The sequence below is a fragment of the Melanostigma gelatinosum genome (assembly GCF_949748355.1).
Source record: "Melanostigma gelatinosum genome assembly, chromosome: 7".
Lineage (NCBI taxonomy): Eukaryota > Metazoa > Chordata > Actinopteri > Perciformes > Zoarcidae > Melanostigma > Melanostigma gelatinosum.
In genome coordinates this window covers 11331843-11352457 of record NC_136640.1, presented here as the reverse complement: position 1 = coordinate 11352457, position 20615 = coordinate 11331843, and positions in this window count along the sequence as shown.

The window sequence follows — 20615 nt, the reverse complement described above, 5'->3', positions numbered from 1 at the left end:
GTAGTCAAGGACATGAATCCTCTATCTTGAGTCGGTTTGTCAGTGGAAATGAGCCCCTTATCTTCAGCATCTGGGCTTTAGATTTAAAAATGCGTGGATCTGGTACAGTCGGAGATAATGTGGAGGAAAGGGAAAAGGGAAGACCAAACGGCAGTGAAGAAACTTACTATACTCCTCTCACACACACACACACACACACACACACACACACACACACACACACACACACACACACGCACACAAAACAGATACAGATGGTGGTATGAAGCACTTGGGTGTAAGTAAAGCACGGTTTGTGTTAGCATGCTGTAACACAATGATCGATGGAGGAGAGAGGAGGCTGGGAGTTCAACACACTTAACACAAAAACCACAATATTTAGAGAATGTTACTGTGATTTGGGATTCAGTGAGAAGAGGTAAGAGGTAGAAAGAAGAAATCAGTGTGTGCAACTCAACCAGCCAGTGATTTAAATGGTGTCCTTTTTGAATGTGCTGTTGCCTCAACATCACAGACCTCCGGACCGTACGGCCAACATAAGCAGGAGACCCCCAACCTGCGACGGATAGATAGACGCTTCACAAACAAACAGGCAGAGTAGCTGCTCGTCCAGTGAGAGTGAACAGTGTCAGAAATGTAGCAGAGAGCAGAGACCAGGTGCGCTTTTATTGACCATCAGCTCGGTGTGTGAATTTTCCTTCCTCTGACCTGTGTGTGTGTGTGTGTGTGTGTGTGAGAGCACACACGTGTGCGACTTAAACCAAACGCTGAAATAACCACAGCGCCGGCACGCCACCACTCTGTAAATATTTTCTGCTCTTTGAGCGGTGTTATTTAAATATTTTCTGGAGTTTCATAAGTCAAATGTGACGACTCGTTTGAAACAGATTTAGGACTTCATATCCAGTTGAGCTGCAGATGACTCGGCAGCATTGTAGGTGATTTATCTGTGAATTCTGCCTTTTTGTAGAAATATAAGGAGAATATAATATCAGTTGAGATCTGCTCCTTCTTCTGCATACTGATGTTGCTACATGTGTCTAAAATCTCTTTCATCTTTCTTGGCACGTCAGTCTGTTTTCTTTTAAAAGATCCGCACAACTGTTTTGTAATCTGACCGCTTTAGGCTTTTCTATTGAGACTTTTTCTTCTTTTGAAACTGACGTTGGAGAGAAATACAAGCTATTTTTGACGGTCCCATTTTAAACGGAATATTTTGGAACAAACTACTGCTACTACTACGGTAAATGTGGCCGGTATTGATGAGGATCATCATATCTTTTCATCATCTCGTGACATGTTTGGGTACTTGTCTGGGTTTGGATTGGTTTCATGACATTACAACCTTGATCTTAAGGCGTGTAACTGACTCTCGCGGTAAATTCTTTGAAATGTCAACGATTCAATTCTTTCCTGTTGCTCGTGTTGGGATTTGGGACGGAAGTGTCTGAATGTTCTGTGAGAGTTGGGGCTCATAGGAGCTGGGTGAACACCACAACATGTGCATCTTATTGAAGGATCAAAGAGAAGACTCGTGGCTCCTGCCTCCCTCCATCCCGAGAGTCTGCCCCCCCCCCCCCTTTCCCTCCTTCACCTCTTTCCCCTTTCATGTGCTCCCTTCTTTCCAAACATATTATTTTTTTAAACTTTTGTCTTCCGGTGTACAAAGGAGCTCCCGGTCTGAAATAGTCCGTCTCACTTACAGGCATAACTCCCTCTGGCTTTCAGGCTTTTCTCTCTTTAACTTCCACAAAAACACACTTGCATACCTGTGGCATGTTGACCTTCCTACCATCCAGGAGCTCAAACCCCACCGCCGTCCAGCGTCAAGCCCGTCTCTCTTTCCACGTTTCTGAACCAAAAGCACACAGTGAGAAGGATGATTTCTAGGAACAGATCCCGCTTTAGATCTTCATAACTCATGCAGTATGAATGTGAGGTATTCCACAGTCACCGATAGTGAAAGTCGCAATGCTCAAAGATATTTGTTGGCACTTTATCTCTGACAGTCGGTCAGTTCAAAGAGTAATATTCACGAGCCGCTCATGATCACTGTATCTGTTATTAAGACCCTTTCGGGAACTATTGACATCCTTAATTACTGCTCGTCTGAAGCGGGTCCACTGGAAATGTCATTAAGGCTAAAAACACTTCACTATCCACTACACGACCAACACTCAACTTTCTTGACTACAGCATCTTAAAAAGATTGATCAATGTATCAACTGATTCCAATCACAAATACTTCGTACATCCCTTATACCTCTTCCTCTGTTTATATTTCCTATTTTAGTGGAACTCACAGTAAACATTATTACTGGAGATTTAACCAAAAGTGCTTGAGTGTTCAAAAACCTCTGACTGGCAGGAAACCACATTCACTGCTGCTCTGTGTGAGGTAGTTTTAATTACATGCGTCTATCTTTTCGTGTGTGTGTGTGTGTGTGTGTGTGAGATCTTCAAAGGTTGAGAGGACACTGAGTATGGATGCCCATTACTGACTGCTTTATGTAGCTGGCCTTGGTATTTAAGCGCCATAAGGATCTAATGACTTCCTTATTTTCACGGTTGTAAAACCTCTTCCAGTCTCTTTTTTTAGACTCCAGGTCATTGAAAGGAAAGAAGGCAAAACATCCGGTAGTTTTAGCAGATTAACAGGTTGCGACGGGCAGCTCTTTATAGGGCGATACACACCGGCGGTGTTAATTCAGACCTTTCTCTGAGTAGCCTTAGTATTTCTCTTTACTGTTTTTAATGAAACAAAGGCACAGGAAACAAGGTTTGTACAGCAGATGGACCACTTTATAATGTCTGTACTCTGAGGATATTTTTAAGTCAGTGCTGTAACAGAAACTGAGGAGACACTGAATGCCGGAGAGCCCAAAACATTTAATTAGCGATTACGTGTGTAGCTGAGGGTGACCGCTTTACTTTCATCGAAATTAATCAAATCAATTTCCCATAAAATCCAGAGCCCTCTAAGGTCCAACGTGATGTTTAATCTGTATCTCCAGCCACAGACGAGCTCCCAAACTCACACACTGTCAGCCACTCGGCATGTACACCTGCTGTAGTTGAGGTTTGTCAACATCAAGGCTGTTGTGTTGTGGCTCTGATCGTTGTATCATTGTCACTGGTTCCTTCCTGCAGATGGTAACTTTGAAAACAAATGCTAAATTGGATTTTAAAGTATGTGATAGAGGTGATATTATCATAGCACACCACAGTCTATATACCGTATGTAAGAAACAGAGAAGGCAGAGGATGCGGAGAGAAACTGGGATGTAAGGAAGCTTCTGATTGGCTCTTGAATAGAGTGTGAACAATATTTGAACTGATGCAGGGTCAGCTTCTTTTATTTCTTAATTTATACCAACGAGTGGCCAGATTCCAATTGATAGAGTTTGAAAGTTCCCCTCAGGCTCCTGTACCAGTGGTCTCCCACCACAGAAGAGACCTGGAGGGACCAGAAGAGTCCACCTGTTAACCCACCACAGTAGACGGCCAGCTGCCCTCTCGCACCGCCTGTTTGTGATATTTATGATTGTGAGGAATGTGACATATTTAGGAGCCCGCTGAAGGAGGAGGATGTGTTTGTGTAGACGACCTTTGATGATGTATTGTATCAAATTACAAAAACACACTGAGAACATCTAAAAGTTGGTGTTCAAATGAGACCTTGTCACAGTGCAACTTGTCATTTAAGCAGTTAAAATGTCTCTCAGTGGTGTCGCATGTCATGGTGACTAAAGTAGACAAGAGACTGTGTTTCGGGCATCTTTTGAAGTTAGGCAGCACTGGAAGTGGTGTCGTTTGTGGTCCCAAGACAACGGGGAGACACTTTGTTCAACAGTAAGATGCCGCTCTGAGACCATGTTTATCTAAAAGGACACTTATCCACTCAGCCACTTTGGTTACGACATTGTTTTCACTGGAAAAACTACAGCATGAAGATATCTTGGCATTGCATAACATCACCAGACAATGTATACCAATTCCCCCCCCCCCCCCACACACACACACACACACCACTCCCCCCCCCCCGGGGCTTTAGAGAAAGCAAACCTCAAGTATGAATTCCTGTGTGGCATGACGAAGCTTGAGCTGTAAATCTCCGTCACTATAAAACAGAGGGAGCCGGTTTATAGCATGACAGAAGTCTGGCGTGTCACATCTCAGACTTTATTCATCTTTTTGCTGGATTTAGGCAACTTTTCAGCTGATTTACCACCAGCTCTTGTTAGTGTTGGAGCTGCAGCACACCAAATATTCTCTAAATACCTTTCTGAGACAAAGGTTCCCCCGCTCTGAAGGAGCACACTTTCCCTGGGAGTCGTGCCACAAGGGTTGCCCCCTTCTCTGCAGGATTAGCATTGGAGGGAGATGTCGAAGGCTTTTTTTATGTTTCGCCATTCTGCTCCGGTCAGTGCAGTAACAGATGTTGATATTTTTAGAAAGTGGCAAGACAGATGTTGACTGAAATTCAAGGTCTTTGCATTATAAATTTTTTTTTAAACTTAATGAACTTAACTTTGATGAGTTTAGAAGGCGATTCGGGCGCCATGTTTTTCTTTCTGATCAACTGTCTGGTCCCATCTAGAGCCAGACTCCAGCAGGGCCTGGTGAGCGAGCTCCGGCTGCTGGTGTCTGGGCTATTAATAGAGCTAGCCTGAGAATTCAGACTAAGGTCAGCAATCAGATTCCTTGCTCCCAACTTGTGGAAGGAAAAGTGCCTCCCTGAAATTATGCATTTTTCACATTTCTATTCACGTACACTTCCACTCATGCTGATGCTCTGTGAGGTAGGAGTGCCAACCGCTGTGTCCTGCTGCCTACATTAGCTCCCTGCTTTAAGCTTTTATATGAATCAGTCAGAGGAGTGTACTCTACCCACCGGATTGTATCCTCAGCATCCCAACTACATTATATATTTTTAATTCATGAGGTGAAAGATATTGCTGCTGGAGTTCTTCTTCAATCTCCTTCTTAACAGCTTTAACATGAGCTGCACAGTCTGGAGGTCAGTTCTGAGATTATTTTTTTTGTAAACTGATGCAGAGTTCGCAATCGACATGTAGAAACCAGTAAATATAATACCTTATTTATTTGTATTTTTTTTTTATTATATGCAACAATATTCTTCGGTTATGATCAAAATAGTTTTAGGTTTTATTTAATTTTTATTACATTATGTGCAGTTATTTAATTTTCCACATTGCCGTGAACATTTATCTTATAAACTTTTACCAAATGTATCTGGCAAATGTCCATTTCTTCCATTTCACCACTATCTTATAACTTAACTGGCCACATGTGACATTAGTGGTTAGATGGCATTTAATGTATTTCTCCTCTGAAACAGTGGTTTTCTTTACTTTACAGATGTGGCTGACTGGATTATTGTTATTAGCACAGCTGCTGGCTAGACGATGTCCGCTTTGGCAGCAATCTGTCCCCTCACACAGAAGAGATAACACACACACACACAGAAGCGTCGGTGAACATAAACACACACAGTCAAAACATCTGGAGTTCACAGCTTATCTCAAGAGCCCCACTGTCACACACTAGTGTAAACCAATGTCAAACCAGGACGCTTATTCCTCAGTCACAGATGCCCTGCATGGTCCCAATGTAGTCCCTGACAGATTAATGTCTGCACATCATGACCCACACAGATTACCACCCTCTAAAATCGACACATGCGAGGGGTTAAATAGTGCACGAGTGTCAGTTTGACTCCATCTTTGACATCGTTATCTGTGTGTTTGTTTTCCATAGGATAGTTTAGGTTGTGACTTTAAATGTGCAATGACTTTGTGTTTGTATGCACAATGTAATCCGGTCTGATCATTCCTCAATGTGTGCTTTGGTCACTTTGTGTAAATAAAATCTACATTTTGTGTTTTGGGATTCTACTCTGAACATCTGGTGGAATGACTTTGTGAGTGCCACATGGAGCGCTTCTGCAACATGTTGTAAAGTACATGTAATCTATTTCTATGGTTTTCATAGCCATATTTAACTTGAATGAAATGCAGGAATGTGAATTTCATAGGCAGGCTGATCATTTCTGTCCTTTTTGGGGTCATGCCTGCAAAGGACAGAGTGAACAGAGCCAAAGGAAAAAGAAGCAACAACCCTTGTGGATAGTTGTGAGATGTCATTTAATCTCTGGCTTCTCTGTGCAGGAGAGAAAATATCTCTCCTGGAGGACTTCTGTGCTACTTAACGTTGTGTCTCTGCCAGGTGAAAACTTGGTTATCGCTCAGGTTAAAACTCACTTCATCTTCGTACTCTGCAGCCTTGCAAGAATCAGAGGAAACTGCACACGGATGTGAATAATACTGGATTTAACGCTGCATGAACAGACAATCTGAATACACTTTCTTCTCTCTTTAATAGTCTAAACTTTATGTGTACACTCCACTTATCCATCCTTTTTGAGCTATTTCCTACATTATACGACACTAAATCCTCTACACAGGTCCTCTCTGATGGTGCAATGACCCACTTTTAAGAATGAGGGCAGCTTTGAGATTCCATGACAGTTATTGACTTAGCGTTGGCCTTCAAGGAGCTCATAATATCAGCAGAGCTACTGTCTGACATGTATTGCTCAAGTGTTTTCACATCTGCAAAAACCCCAACATGAAACTCTCGGTACATAACTGTACCTGTGGGGTAAGTCACTCTGTGTGAGATGTGTCGCTGACTCTGTGCCGCTTCCTTTTGACACCTCGTTGACTTGAGGTGTGAGTTCTGCTGATGCACACCGTGTGCTATTCATAATTTCGTCACTCTTTCACTTACAAGTCTGGTGACAAGTTTGAGCTTAAAGGCAGAGAAGTGCTAACTTTGACGCTGAAACACTCTCTGCTACAGTATACTGTTGAGTTCATGTGTGAGGGAGCCGGCTATGCACAGCCTACATAAATATTATCATGCCCCACTGGATCTACCCAAACACTCTAGCCAGGGCAGCAGTTACCTAAACAAACTAGAGTGGACGGCCCTCTCTGCAGCTTTTAATGCGTATCGTGGAGCTTGTTGCAAAAGTTGGTTGGAGTGATCCCATCGCAGTAACTTATAGAGTTTATTATTTGATCTGGCTTTTAATTAACCATAAAGGTTTCTGTGTTTCTGAGATGCACAATAAACAAGTCAATCACAGGTATAGAGCATGTGAACAGACTTATAACGTACTCTTATTTTGTTTGTTTGTTTATCATATTCTATCATACATTTTTTATATTTTGTATGATCTATTTTGCTATTACACTGTTTATTGTCGTGCACCAATCACAAAGCCAAGTTCCTTGGCTCAACATACTTAGCGTTTTTGTTTCTGAACCGTACAATGTTTTATATTTGGAGTCAAATGGAGCTAATGCATCATTTCATCCAATGAAACGATGTCGAGTGTTTCAGAGGCCTGGGGGGTCTCTAGGACCCCAAACATCAGGATTAAATGCTGATGATGCTGTTTTGATACTTTAACATTAGGATTGTTAGAGTTCGGTGACACTGCAGCTCCCACCTGAGGTCCGTCAGTTAGCCGGAACCAAACTCGGCGTTTCCTCCTCCTGTCTGACCCTCGCACTCGAGCAATCCTCTCCCTCTTTTCGTCCACTGCTGCTGCAGCAGCAGAGCAGCAGCCAGTGTGCAGCATTACGTTATTAATGTCCGCCTGTACCACTCTGTAGCTCTGCTGCAGCTGGTTGGTCCGTACAGACCAGGAGCAGCTCACGGGCGGTCGCTGTCCTCCACTGGGTCCTGTTTGTTAGTGTGTGTCTGTGTGTGTGTGGTTGTCTTGGTCATCTGCAGAATGGTAAGTGCAGCGTGCCATCTGCATTGTGATAAGAGGAGAGATAAGCTTGGCTACAGGCTACCTGGCATGTTTTCATCAATCTGCCTTTAGTTCTGACCGTCTGATGCTCTGACCAGGTGTTTTTCACAGCACAGTGTCCTCCGAACCAGTCAGGAGTCTCTATAAGGACAATATGTGCTAATGACTGTCTGGACTCCCTCTGTCTCCTCTACCTGCATGTCTGGAGATTGATATGTTACTGAGGTGACAGCGATGTACAGTGGTGTTACAGTCTGGGCTTTTTTCCTCTGTATGGGACTGCTCCTGGCAGGCAGATGTTCCTGTATGTATGTATATATGTATATATTCCAGATGTACAGCAGCAGCTGGCAGAGGACTGTGAATCCTATATGAAGGGGTTGCATGCTAGTTAGCACAACCTATGTTTGAGCTACTGAAGTCACTGGCATCACAGATGAGTTAGTTGGCAAAGCATCTTGTTCGTGTGTGTGGGTAATTGTGTTGAGGTTTCCAAGTTTTTTTATTTTGTTTTTGTGGCTCTTGGTGTGTTCGGGCATCAAGATTAGAGAACAGATTACATCCGGGAGGATGGAGGGCAGATGGAAAGAGAAAGAGGAAGGGGACAATTATGTGTAGTTCATGTTGGAGCCCGGGCCGGCCGGGCACCGCCCCAGAAGTCACCAACGCCATCTGTTACGGGTTGACGAGTATCTCTTGAATCCTGAATCAGAATCAGCAGAAATCATTCACTTTTACCATTATTCTGGATTTGTCGGCTAAAAGAGTCGTCTAACTGTAAATGTTAACTTTACAAAACACACCCGCAGACGATGGAAACTGTTTAATAACCACATGAGAGCAGAGACTGATGAGGCCACATGGTTGCAAATCAGCTCGAGCTGGGCTCATGTACAGGTGAAGGCCAGATGTGACCGCCTCGTTCCTCCAGCCTTTGAAAGAGATTTTTAGAATGTGGAGACGTCTTCTGAACTTATTATGCGAACAGCTTCATAACCCTCAGAGCACGAGGATTCCTCATGCGGTGTCTGGAGCGTCAATCACAGACTCTTGTCGGCTGCCGCTTGTCAATCAGTGATGCTCAACAACATTTGAAATATGAGACGAATGGAGGGATGGCACGATAACCAAGAGCAGTGTTGCTCTTGGCAAATATTGGATCCAGGTGAAACATCCTGATCTTGTTTATTTGGGGAAGAAATGAGCTATTGTATATTTTATCTCCCCAAACTTTCCACGGACAATAGGATGTCTAAGTGGTGGATTTCTAAAATGGTGCTTTCTTGGGAAAGGAGTCGGTACAGAAGGTTCTACCCTCGAACTAAAGTCCTCTCTGCTTCAGAAGAATTTAACACTTTCAAATATCTGACTTCTCTCACTTGAAGTGTTGGTGATAACTATTGTGTAATGGCTGAACCGAGAGTGTACATGCACACTGACTGACCATCTGCTTTAAGGCCTGTCGTGTGTGTATTCACGTGTTTGTGTGTTACATTGAGCTCTTCGCTCAAATTACGGTTCACCGCAGCAGTCTAGAAACCCGTTTGTGCAGCGGTGTGTTGCCTCTTCTTCGGTTAGTATATTTCTGATATCGGCGACATCATTTGCAATAACGTGCATCAGAAATCCTTCATCCTATTATTTCTGAAATCTTTTATCCCAAGAGACTGAGTTCTGATCTGAGTTATTGCAGATGTTGGAGGTTTTCCTGTGAAAGAACATTATGAAATGAGAAAGTTTAATCCTTTCTGTGCTGACTAGTACATGTTACCATCGTCAGCTCAACTATCTCCTGTCCTACTGATCCCTGAGTTTAGCAGAGATCTTTATATTTAGCTAAATCTAACTAGATTTAATTCCAGTTGTAAAAAGGCCTTATAAACACCAGCTCCATCTTACAATATGTTGCATTTAACAACAATGGCTATCGACAACCAGCTCAATAAACACTTGTTAATCTCCCACAAACACCACGCCTGTTTCATAGCTGAACTCTGCTCCCTAGAAGACACATCAGATGATAATGTGTCAATGGAGGTGGTGTGGGAGAACACAGTGCCATGCAAGACACTGACCTGTAACCATCAGGAGCAATTTGGGGTTCAGTGTCTGACCCTTTGACATGTTGACCGTAGAAGCCGGCAATCGATTCGCCAATCCTGCGTTTAGTGGATGAACTGCTCTTCCTGCGGAGTCACAGCACCCTCACTTAATAAAACAGATGGTTGAAGGTGGAGAGATGTGTATGTTAGTTGGGTGGATACTGGGAAACAGTTTTAAAATGCACACGCATCTGCTGGTTTTGGGTCGCACATTCGATGCTTCTTGTTACAGAGCTCAACAAAAGCACGTTTACATTGTACGCCAAGCTCAGATTTGACGAAATAGGGCCGATAATGTCAATGTAGCAGTAAAGCTGAACTTCACAGATTATCTCCCAGGCTTGTGTTTTTGCCTTCGGTGCAAATTTACACCGTAGTCAACCTTGTTTTGCATAAAGCTCATGTTGTAATGAACAGTCAGCCTCCCAACACGTCCTGCCCGGGGGACCGACGACTGCGGTTTCTTAATCCGTTGTTGCAAAAGTAATGAATCTGAGAAACTACTTGTCAGTTTGTTTCCACTTGATTGGTGGCACATTTGGCCAGACGGGAAACCCCGGTCCAGACACTGATGTCATAGCGCTTACACAAAGCCAACACTGTTTCAGCAGATCTGTGGCTCTGACTTCAGACTCCGCCCTCTTCGGTAGCATTGAGATAAGGCCCGGCAGGAGCCAGCACATCGCACACGGTGGGTTTAATGTTCGTGTGATGTGGGAGTTACGCTGGCTGGAGCTCACTGTTGCAGAAGCGAGTCCACGCAACAACCCCGGTGGCTTCCTTTCACCGGGGCGAGCAGAGTTCACCGCCCAGCAGATGTTGGGCTTGTTCTGTCTGTCGTCGCCTTTCGCCTCACAGGTGTTGACTAAATATCAATAGCACCTTTCTAGACAAGGTCCAAGTTTAATCTGGGTTCTTTTCATGATTCATCTCTCTGGAAGTCACTGGAAACCAATGGACGTAGTAACTCCTGGTTCTCATTATGAATGATGGATGAGAATAAACAGTACAACTCATTTAAAAACCCAGGTCTCTGCCAGAGATGGTGATATGAAAGCGCTCGGGGGGGAAAGCGGACCCTTTGTTGTGGCTTCTGTAGAGTAATTCCAGCGTCTTGTGTGTGTGCTTATCTGATTTCGATAAGCACTAAAATCTGCTTGATATTTAGAACAATTGTTTCTTAATTCAGCCAGGCCACATTATACCGTCCACGCTTCTTGCTAATGATGCAGTTCAGACTTCTCAAACTGTTGGAAAAGATTACGCCCACGCCCCAAAACACCGTTCTTACGGCCATAATTGCCTTATTTTCTGCTTTTTTAAAATTAGTTTTGTAGATCTGTGCCCAGATGAATGAGTAAAATAGAGAGAATGTAGCTAAATCACCAGCTATACATCTGCCATCACATGAACACACTAAATACCAGCTATGACCCTCCTAAACCTGTAAATGACTGTAATATACTGTGTGTTTAAAATGAATCAAAGTGAACAAAGGAATTCCTCTCTTTCAATCTGGAAAAGCCTCTCTCCCTTTCTTCAAGTGGAACAGCAGAGACCCCCCCCCCCCTCTCCAGAGCCACATGAGCCTTTTGTTGTACCATGCCACCTTCTCAAGGAGGGGAAAAAACAAAGTGAGAAAAAGCTTTAGCCGCTTTCCAACAGGAATCTCTCCATGTCAGATAAAGAGCCTTAATTGAATGGAGGAGGAAGTGGAGGAAGTGTAAGTTCAGCAGATCCAGCGTTCCTCGCTATTGTTGAGCGATATTTATGTTCCTGGTTCAGAGGGCGTCAGCATCCACTGACTGTTACTGAGCTGCTGAGGCGTTTCATCCAGTTTCTCAAACATGTATATCCAATTCAAAGTTTCTGCATATTTCCTGTTGACCTCAAGCTGCACAGGTTTTCATTCTTTCCTGGATTTTCCTCTCAAACTCGCACTAAGCACCGTGTCGTAGACTAAGTCACGGGACTGCTGGTGCTTGGGGGGGGAGGTTGTCTGTGTGTTCAGAGCTGGTGTGGACATTATGTATATCAGCTTCTAGTGGAAACCATATTGTGGCCATATGATCGTCATTCCAAGCCAACTGTGATAAATACAAGGTTTTCTGTAATGCTTAACAGCTGCACGCAGTCGATTCTGTTAAACATTAACTATATGAGGTTTCTCCATTTGTTATTATATTGTCAAATATATTAATACAAGAGAAAATATTGTTATTCATAACTAAATCGCACTAACTACAACCTTTTTTCTGTTTTATACCTTCACATATCTGTGAGCATCCAGATGTCACAGTAGGAGAAGCACAGGTGTAAATAATAACAGTGGCAGGAACACGTTCAGGTGCTTCAGTTCAGGGTGCTGGTCTTCTCCATGCTGAGTCACTGTCGTGGCTTTTTAACGTCGTCAATGTCAGAAGTAACACTGGTGCTTCTCTGCTACTAAAAGTCAAAAAAGGCCAAAACACACATGTAACAAACAATAAATGCCCTCCATGACACGCCCACAGCTACGTCTACAGCTGTTCGGCTGTAGTCCAGCTGTTTGTTCCAGTCATCAGCAGCAGGTGGCACTGCCCTCTCTCCACTGTGTTCCCATGGGGCACAGCTGCGTCCTCCACAATAAGTAAATGACATTTAAGCACAGACAGTCCTGCTTTGTGGATCAGGCTTCTCTTCTTGGTTTGTCGACTTTAGTCTTTCTCTGAATACCAGCGTTTGTCGGCTGCAGATGTTGATTTGGTTTCTATCAAGGAACTCATTCCAGTCCTGCTGGACCAGAGCCAGACGACCTCCCAATGTAAACGGGGACAAAGAGACAATTTAATTACCGCCGGTCATGTGATCCTCACAGCACCATAGACGGCACTGTCATGCCTGGTGTGTCTGACCCTTGTGTGTGTGCCAACATACAGTATACGTTGATGCATGTCCTTGAATGTGTGCGTGCGGCCTGAGATTGTATATCTGAAGCCATCCATCCCTCGGGCTCTGTCAGCCCTTTCAGACGGTCCATGATAATCCATGATAATCACCCTCATGATGACCTGAATTCCCCCCCGAGTCTTTCCTTACAGGAAGTATCATCTCCTGTCTGTAAGATGAAATGCATGCCCCCCCCCCCTCTCATCCAGGCTACTGCTGTACGTGTCACATTAAGAGGGGGGGGGGGGGGGGGGGGATTTGCCTCCTGTGTGGTTTGTTACACTGGCATGTCTGTTGACCTGATACTATTTGTGTTGCTCTCCGTCTGCTACTTACGCTAGTTATTACTGCTGTGTAAGTTGGCACACTTTGCAGTGTGAGCTATTAAGATTGGAATCGTGTTACGTTTAGTTCTTCCTCCCACAGGCTGAAAATGAATTCTCGGCTAAATTGTGTTTATTTTTCTCTCTCTCTCTCTTCCTCATGTTGAACTGAACTAGTGGAGATCATATCCCAGACACAAGCTGAACTTTTCAAACCAGATCTCTGTCTTTGTGGTTTAGACAAGTCACGGCCTCTAAAATATCTCTTTTTACAAGCCACTCTGGTCCTGGTATTGCCAGCTGGAGGGTCTGGGTTAGATGTGACATTGTAATCTTGTGCATACTGCTGTTGTTTTCCCATATCTTTGATTTTTTTTTTTCCACACCTTTTATTATTTCAGTAGTTTATTATCGGTTGAGACATATCTACACTCCATTCACGCACATTTGTAGTCGTGATGAAGATTTGTTTGTGTGTGCGTTGTGCACAGATCTGTGTGTTGTGATCCCACATGTGTGGCTGTGGGATTTAGGGCACGACAGGCTTGCAGCAAGGTGACAGGGCAGATGTTGCGTCACCTTCCTAAAGCCAGGACGCCTCTGCAGACACGGTCTGCCGTCACTTCGGCTCATCTGCATATCGGCAGCAGATTGGCCAAAACACGAGAGCAGGGCGGGGCTATTGAAATCCTCCAGATGCAGAGTGGCAGTGATCGATGGTGTACCTGTTAAAAAAAAAAAAGAAAGAGGTTTCCAGTCCAAGTGTGTGGGGGAGTTGGAAGAGAACTGGATGCCATCTGATTGGTGAGGCAGAGAAAATATGTGTGCTTATGTAACGTGGGGTGCCCTGAAACTAAAGAAGTGACACGCTTTCCAAAGGCCTCTTTTTGTACTGGTTTCTGTCTCTTCTCTGGCGGTCTGGTGGAACTAAAGCAATACTGGTTCTGAACGGATGACATGGCAGCAAACACAGAAACAAACGGTGATACACAGGTATGTGCTTGTTGCTTTTCTTCGAGCTGACCCTGCAATTAAGTATATCTCTCCGTTTGTGGACCGCTCTGTGTTTCTTTCTTTCTAACTGTCCAACATGGTCGTCTGTGGCTGCAGGTTTCCCCTCTGCTGCATATACACATGTCAGAAAATAGATTATCCACACGTGAGCTGGACATGTGACATGCATGCATGTGACATGGCTTTTTAAGTTTTTACACATAAATAATGATGATTTTTCTGCAGAGCTACTGAGAGGTTTTAGTTTTCCACATGACTGCAGAAACACAGTGTTGAGCTTTTTCCCCTGCTGTCCACCTCTAAGGTGTTAAAGCTCACGTGTATTGATCCGATGTGACGGCTTAATGCATTGAGAGTGTCTGAGTGTCTCTGATGGTGGAAGACTCTGACAGGAATTCATTTGGGGCAGAGATGCAGGTTCCTTTAGTGTTCCTTTAGGCGTCTCTTTCTCTTCCTGTGAGTTTGAACCTGAAGAGAAACTCTTAATTGTGTTTTCTGTTTCACCAAATATGTGGAGTTAGTCACGTGAAAATTTATCAGCTCTATAGTGGAAGTGTGTGGTGAAGGAGGACTATATATCTCTCTCTCTCTGTCTCTCTCTTTCTGTCTCTGTCTTTGTCTCTCTCTCTCTGTATCTCCCTCTCCTTCTCTCCCTCTCTGTCTCTCTCTCTCTTGCTCTCCCTCTCTCTTTCTCTCCCTCTGCACTGAGCCAGCTCCACACAGAGTCCTGCTATAACTGTCCAAACAACCACAGCATTCACACAGGGCGCACATGGCTCACTTCACCACCTGCTACTGGCCTCGCCACAAAGGGGAAACCTCACTGATATTCAGCCTTTGCTTTCCACAACATTCACTTTTTTAACATAGGGATGAACTGAGCATTGTTTCTGGTGAATGCCTTTGAATATCCACATTTATATTCATGCTTTCTTTCTTGAAAGGCTGTCTGAAATGCAACAGGAGCTTAAGATCAGAGCATACAAATCGGTTACTGCACTGTGCGCTCCATCTCCCATACTTGAGCAGCCTCCAGTTTAAGGAAGCATTCCTGCCAGCAGGGGCGAAGCTTGCCAAGGCAAAAATGATTTCAGCATTCATTGAATAATGGCATTGTAATTATTGCAGCTGGATTATAAATGACTCTGTCGACTGCATTTCCTCCCAGGCTGAAATCTGCTTTCATCATAGAAGGTCAATAACAACACGGCGTATAGTTTCTTTATGACTTCTGATTGCATTTCCCATGTCCCCCCCCCCCCCCCCCCCCGAGAGCTGCTGTGTTTCATGCAACAAATCATCATCAGTCAGCACCGTGGCAGCCAAAAGCACTACCACGATCCAACACTAACAAAGCAGCGGAGCAAACCACACAACGTGTTTAGGTTGAAACGGGTTTCATGTCCTTCAATTGTTTCTCAGGGACTGCATGGGCTCGAGTCTCCTCATAGAACCTCCCACAAGTCTCTGACATACTCAAGAGCCTACTTACAATGGTCTCCTTGATAAGCTGTCACTGAGAGGGCATTTGTTTCTGTAGATGTGCAGCAACCTGCCATTTGCCCCTCAGAGTGCTTATTAAATTTCATTAAAAGTATCAGATCCCTGTGTACGCAATAAACTGATCTGTGGTCAAACAGCTGCTTGAGCTCCACTTTACTCAATTCACATGACAAACGGGACATTCCAGCATCTCCTGCAGAGCGCAGATTGAGCACAAGATGAAGTTCAGCACAAGCGTCCGTTAAGAGGCATCGACTCGTGTTGCAGGAAATGCCAAAGAAGCAGCTGTTGACAAAGACGGATGCTTTCATTAAGACTTAACGTTCCTGTCCACATATCTTTGTGCCTAATTTATTGGAAAATGTTTGAAGTAATGTGAGGAAGTATTTAAAGCCACGTAGGCTTGAGTTGTATCACTGTATATGAAGGCGTGTTTGTATCAAGGTAGTCCTGAAGTTGTGTTTTGTCCATGTGTCTCGCTCCAGGGCCTCAGCTTTATTAAGCCGCTCTGGACCTGAACCAGCTCCATGTGGTTTCACCGGGTCTCAGGCTTATTGATCCAAAACTCTGCATGGCATCACAGCTGATAAAGGCTGCTTATTAGTCACGGTGGACCGAACCCTCAAGAGGAACGGAAATGTCAGTTTGGCTAGTTATGGAAATTGTAATTGGTTCAGGTCTCAGCTGTGACTCGTTCCAGTGGGAGACTGTGAGGCCACCAAAGGAAAATGTGTGAAATTGATGTCGGAGCCCATTAGGTTTTATTCTAGATACAGAAGACTGTTTTCTCACACAGTCTAATTAATACTGCAAAGATGCAATCGTACTCAAAGTTAAGCCACAGTGTTTTGTTGGTTCTCTTACTTTTAATTGACGAAGCATGTTGTTTTATTTTGAAAGGAACAATGACTGATGTGTGTTCTGTGTTGTTATGGCTCACCAGAGCTGGATTGATGTTTGTATGGACCGTCAATCATGTGCTTCCTAAGTATATTGATTTATCTGCTACACACGGACAGCCTGACTTTGGTTTCCTATTGGCTGTGATCTGGTAGTGGCCGTGCACAACACAGATATAGATTGTTGGCAGATAGTACATGTTTGACTTTGGATGATATTAGAGTGTTTGACACTTAACTAAGGGCAAACGTCCTAAAACACAAAAAAACTACAATTCATGCATGATAGAAGCCGTCTGAGCAGGGAGGGAACAATGCGAATATATAGTTTTTATTGTTAAAACTCATCTGAAAATGAAAGCTAAAACAAATATGAACAATGTTGGGATATAATATAGACTCATCCAGGCCTATACAATATCACTAATATTTAAAAATGTTGTTAATTATCTAAATTATAGATCTGATTCATCAGGTGAGGTCAGAATTAGGACGGAAAATGGTTAAAATGTCAAAAGAGAGAGAAACACAAGCTATTGGGGTTAATGGGAGCAGGCAGACTTAAAGGAAACATCAGTGAATATTTTATTGGACTATTTATGAACCAATCGCATAACATGGAAAGTATTAATGTATCACGCAGAGAAGTAATTAGCTGCACTCGTCTATATCCATCCAGACGGTGTGATCTTTAAGCTCACCAGGTAAACAAATAAAGATAAATAAAACCATGTGTTGTTTTTAACAGTATAATAACATCAACTGCACACGCAATGTGTATTAATGTTTAGCATGCTTTATGTCATTGCAATGAACCATACTATGTGGTCGGTTTGTTAGCATGCTAAAACTCATATTTTGATTTTAAAAGAAACAATATGTCCCATTGTTGTTGTTGTTGTTGGAAACACTAACAACTTAAATTATGATAATAAACTTCGGCATGTCTGATTGACTTACAATCCAAAGTGTGATTTACAAGCAGCTTCATTGGAAGAAATACAACAAAGTAAAGAATGATCATGTATTTCTTTTTTTATTTGACTGGCTTCATAGGGCCGTTTAGCATTTGTGATGTAAGTTTTTGTCTCATTCTTGGAGAGTTGAACAGTTATAGCACAAGTCCCTGCACAGTCAGACTTCCACCTGCAGTTGATCTGTGGAAAACTGGAGTTCAGCGAGTGACGCAAAAAAAGAGCGATTCAGTGGGATGAAATTCCGGCAAAGGATCGAGTGTTAAACTGCTTCTGTGTGACGGGAGAAACGGGCCTCACGAAGCTCTGGACTAGTGGAAATGTTTGCGTGTGGAAAAAGTTCTCAGTAAGAATCGGATCAAATCTCTCCTCTCGGTTGAACTTCTGACATCACTGAAGCGTAACAATTCTCCCATCTTCATTCTCCTCCAGGAGGGAACGCTAACACTGATGTCGAACCCTGAGCTCTTCACACAGCTGTGTGCCAGGAACACCAAGCAGCTCTGATTGGAAAGCACGACGTCCTCGATAACAAACACTTTTGTGCTTCAGCTGTGATCCATTGCACCTCCTTTTTTCTCTCCTGTCCGGATGTCAAATCGAGAGCTCAAAAGAAAACCTGTGATTCTGGCCTCCTGGGCAGACGTTTATTAAAAAAAGAAAGATTCCTACAACAGTGAAATTCCTTCCGTTCTCGAGTGCCTTAAACCCTTTCCGCTGTAACTGTGTATTTATACCGTAACTATCAAGACTAATAACATCACGGACCGATAAACTGGCTGGTTCGGTTGGAGAGGAAAATGTGGCATCGCGTTCCAGTTTTGACTTCAGAGTGCTCAGTGGAAAGTGAGTCCAGCACCTGCACACAGCAATGCCTCACGTCGACTTAAAGAATGTGCAACCAGATAGCATGTGTGGCTGAGAGGAGAGGAACCTCTGACCCAGCTCAGAAGGTATAGGCTCCACTGAGGGAAAGACACACACACACACACACACACACACACACACACACACACACACACACACACTCTCCTCAAGAAGATAACGTACGTGTAAATGTAAAGGTTTGAAGTTTATAATGCGGCATAAGAAATAGAGAAATGTTCAAAGTGTGTCATCTGCTGCTAAACATGAAGTGTGTGTGTGTGTGGTTTTATCCCAGACACCGCGCCATCGTGTGTGTGTCTTGTGAAGACAAACACCCCGCGGAGGAGACGGTCAGGAGGAGACATTTTTTGGAGCAACTTGCTGCTTAGATTTGCATATGAATGAGGAAGTCTCCTCAATGCTTAATGTGGAACATGAAGGCAAAGTGCGTTGGTATTTAAATAGTTTCTAATTTATTTATTTATAAGCTTAATTAGTGCATTCATTAGCACAGCAGGTTGTGTTTAATATATCATTTTTTGATCATGATGGGGATGCTAAGCAAGTGGCTCTTGGTTGGATATGCAGGTTGTATTCACCGTAGAGGTTTGTTATGACTCTACTGAACCATCGATGTGCACGTATGTTGGAGAATACCATTAATTGTCCTCGTATGTTGTGTTGTGTCTCATAAAGAGCTAGATTCAGCATCACCGGAGCGTGTTCTTGGTGTGAACGGTGATGCGCGGCTCGTCAGTTCTGCTGACCGGGGGGGGGGGGGGGCTCTGACTAGCTCGATGGGGCTGAAGGTCCCTGTGTCCTCTGGGATGGAGGCGTATAAATGCTGGAGCCTCGGGTCTCTGCTTCCTGCTGGATCGGGCATGACGAGCAGTGAACGCGGAGGCAAGAAGAAGAAGAGGCTTTACGTGCTGATTAAAGGTACCACAGGTGAGGCTCTGTGTAGGGGGGGGGGGGGGGGTCTGTGAGTTTGTGATGCAACTTTTGGGATCCCCTTTTACTAAAGATGAAGACTTTTGTGGTTTGACGTTGTTTCTGTATGCACGGCAGTTGTGATTTTCTCAAGAGATTACATCTGATGATCTTGGTTCTCTCACCAAAATCAAACAAAAAGAAGGAAATTGAATTATATTGTTGTCGGCGGTTCTGCTCCAAAGTTGTCGGAGCTTTGCGATCGACCATCTCTTTTATGTGGGTCACAGGATCCGCCATGTTGGACATTGATCTCTGTGCTTTGATTGTAGCACAGGAAAGCAGGTCACTGCTTTTCATACTGTGAAACTATCAATTTCTCCTCTGCCCTAAAGCTCTAAAGCTTAATTAAAACTGTAGGCCGCGGACGGAGGACACGGGCCGTGTACGGGGGAAAGATTACATGTGAGGTTTACAGTGATGGACGGATATCAAACAATCTGTCGAAATTTAGCTTCAGACTTAAAATACTTCCTAGTGGGGACATTACCGCGTAAGCGAATAAAACAAATGGTGATCATTGACTCCAGAGTGGCTCTAAATACCTGACACCCTTGGGCAGAAGTGTGACTCGGCATCTTTTACTTTGCTCTTCATCAAACTTTCAAAGACTCTCTGCATTATGCAGCTGGCACAGATGATCTGTTGGCGCTGACACGGGGCTGGGCTGGTGCATTGTTGGTGCCTGAAACACTGACTGGTCTGGAGTCAGAATGCCATTATGCATCGCTCAATCATCTCTCTCTGGTTCCTCTTATCTGCACTGCACACCATTTCCTCTGGTAAATGGTATGTTGTTGTTTTTCTATGTCGTAACTTTTTTTGCTTTATTTCATTTCTTTTCTTTTCCTCTTCCGTCTTGTTTTATCTTCTTTCCCGATCGTTCCCTCCTTTCGTCCCGTTGCTCCCGGCTCTTGAACCTCACGCACCTTGTTCCCTCATGGCGACCCTCCCCGCCCCCCTTTGTCCCGGTAAACCTCTCACCTGTGTGCGCCCTCCTGGTGGAGATTGCAGAGATTGCAGAGTGCACTGTAGCCCCAGTCGCAATGGAGGACAGTGACCATGAGGCTCTCTCTTCATCAGACGAGCATGACTCCTGCCCTGCCTCCCCCAATCACAGCAGGGGCCGTGATGCTGAACAGGTACCAGTGACACCCCCCCCTCGA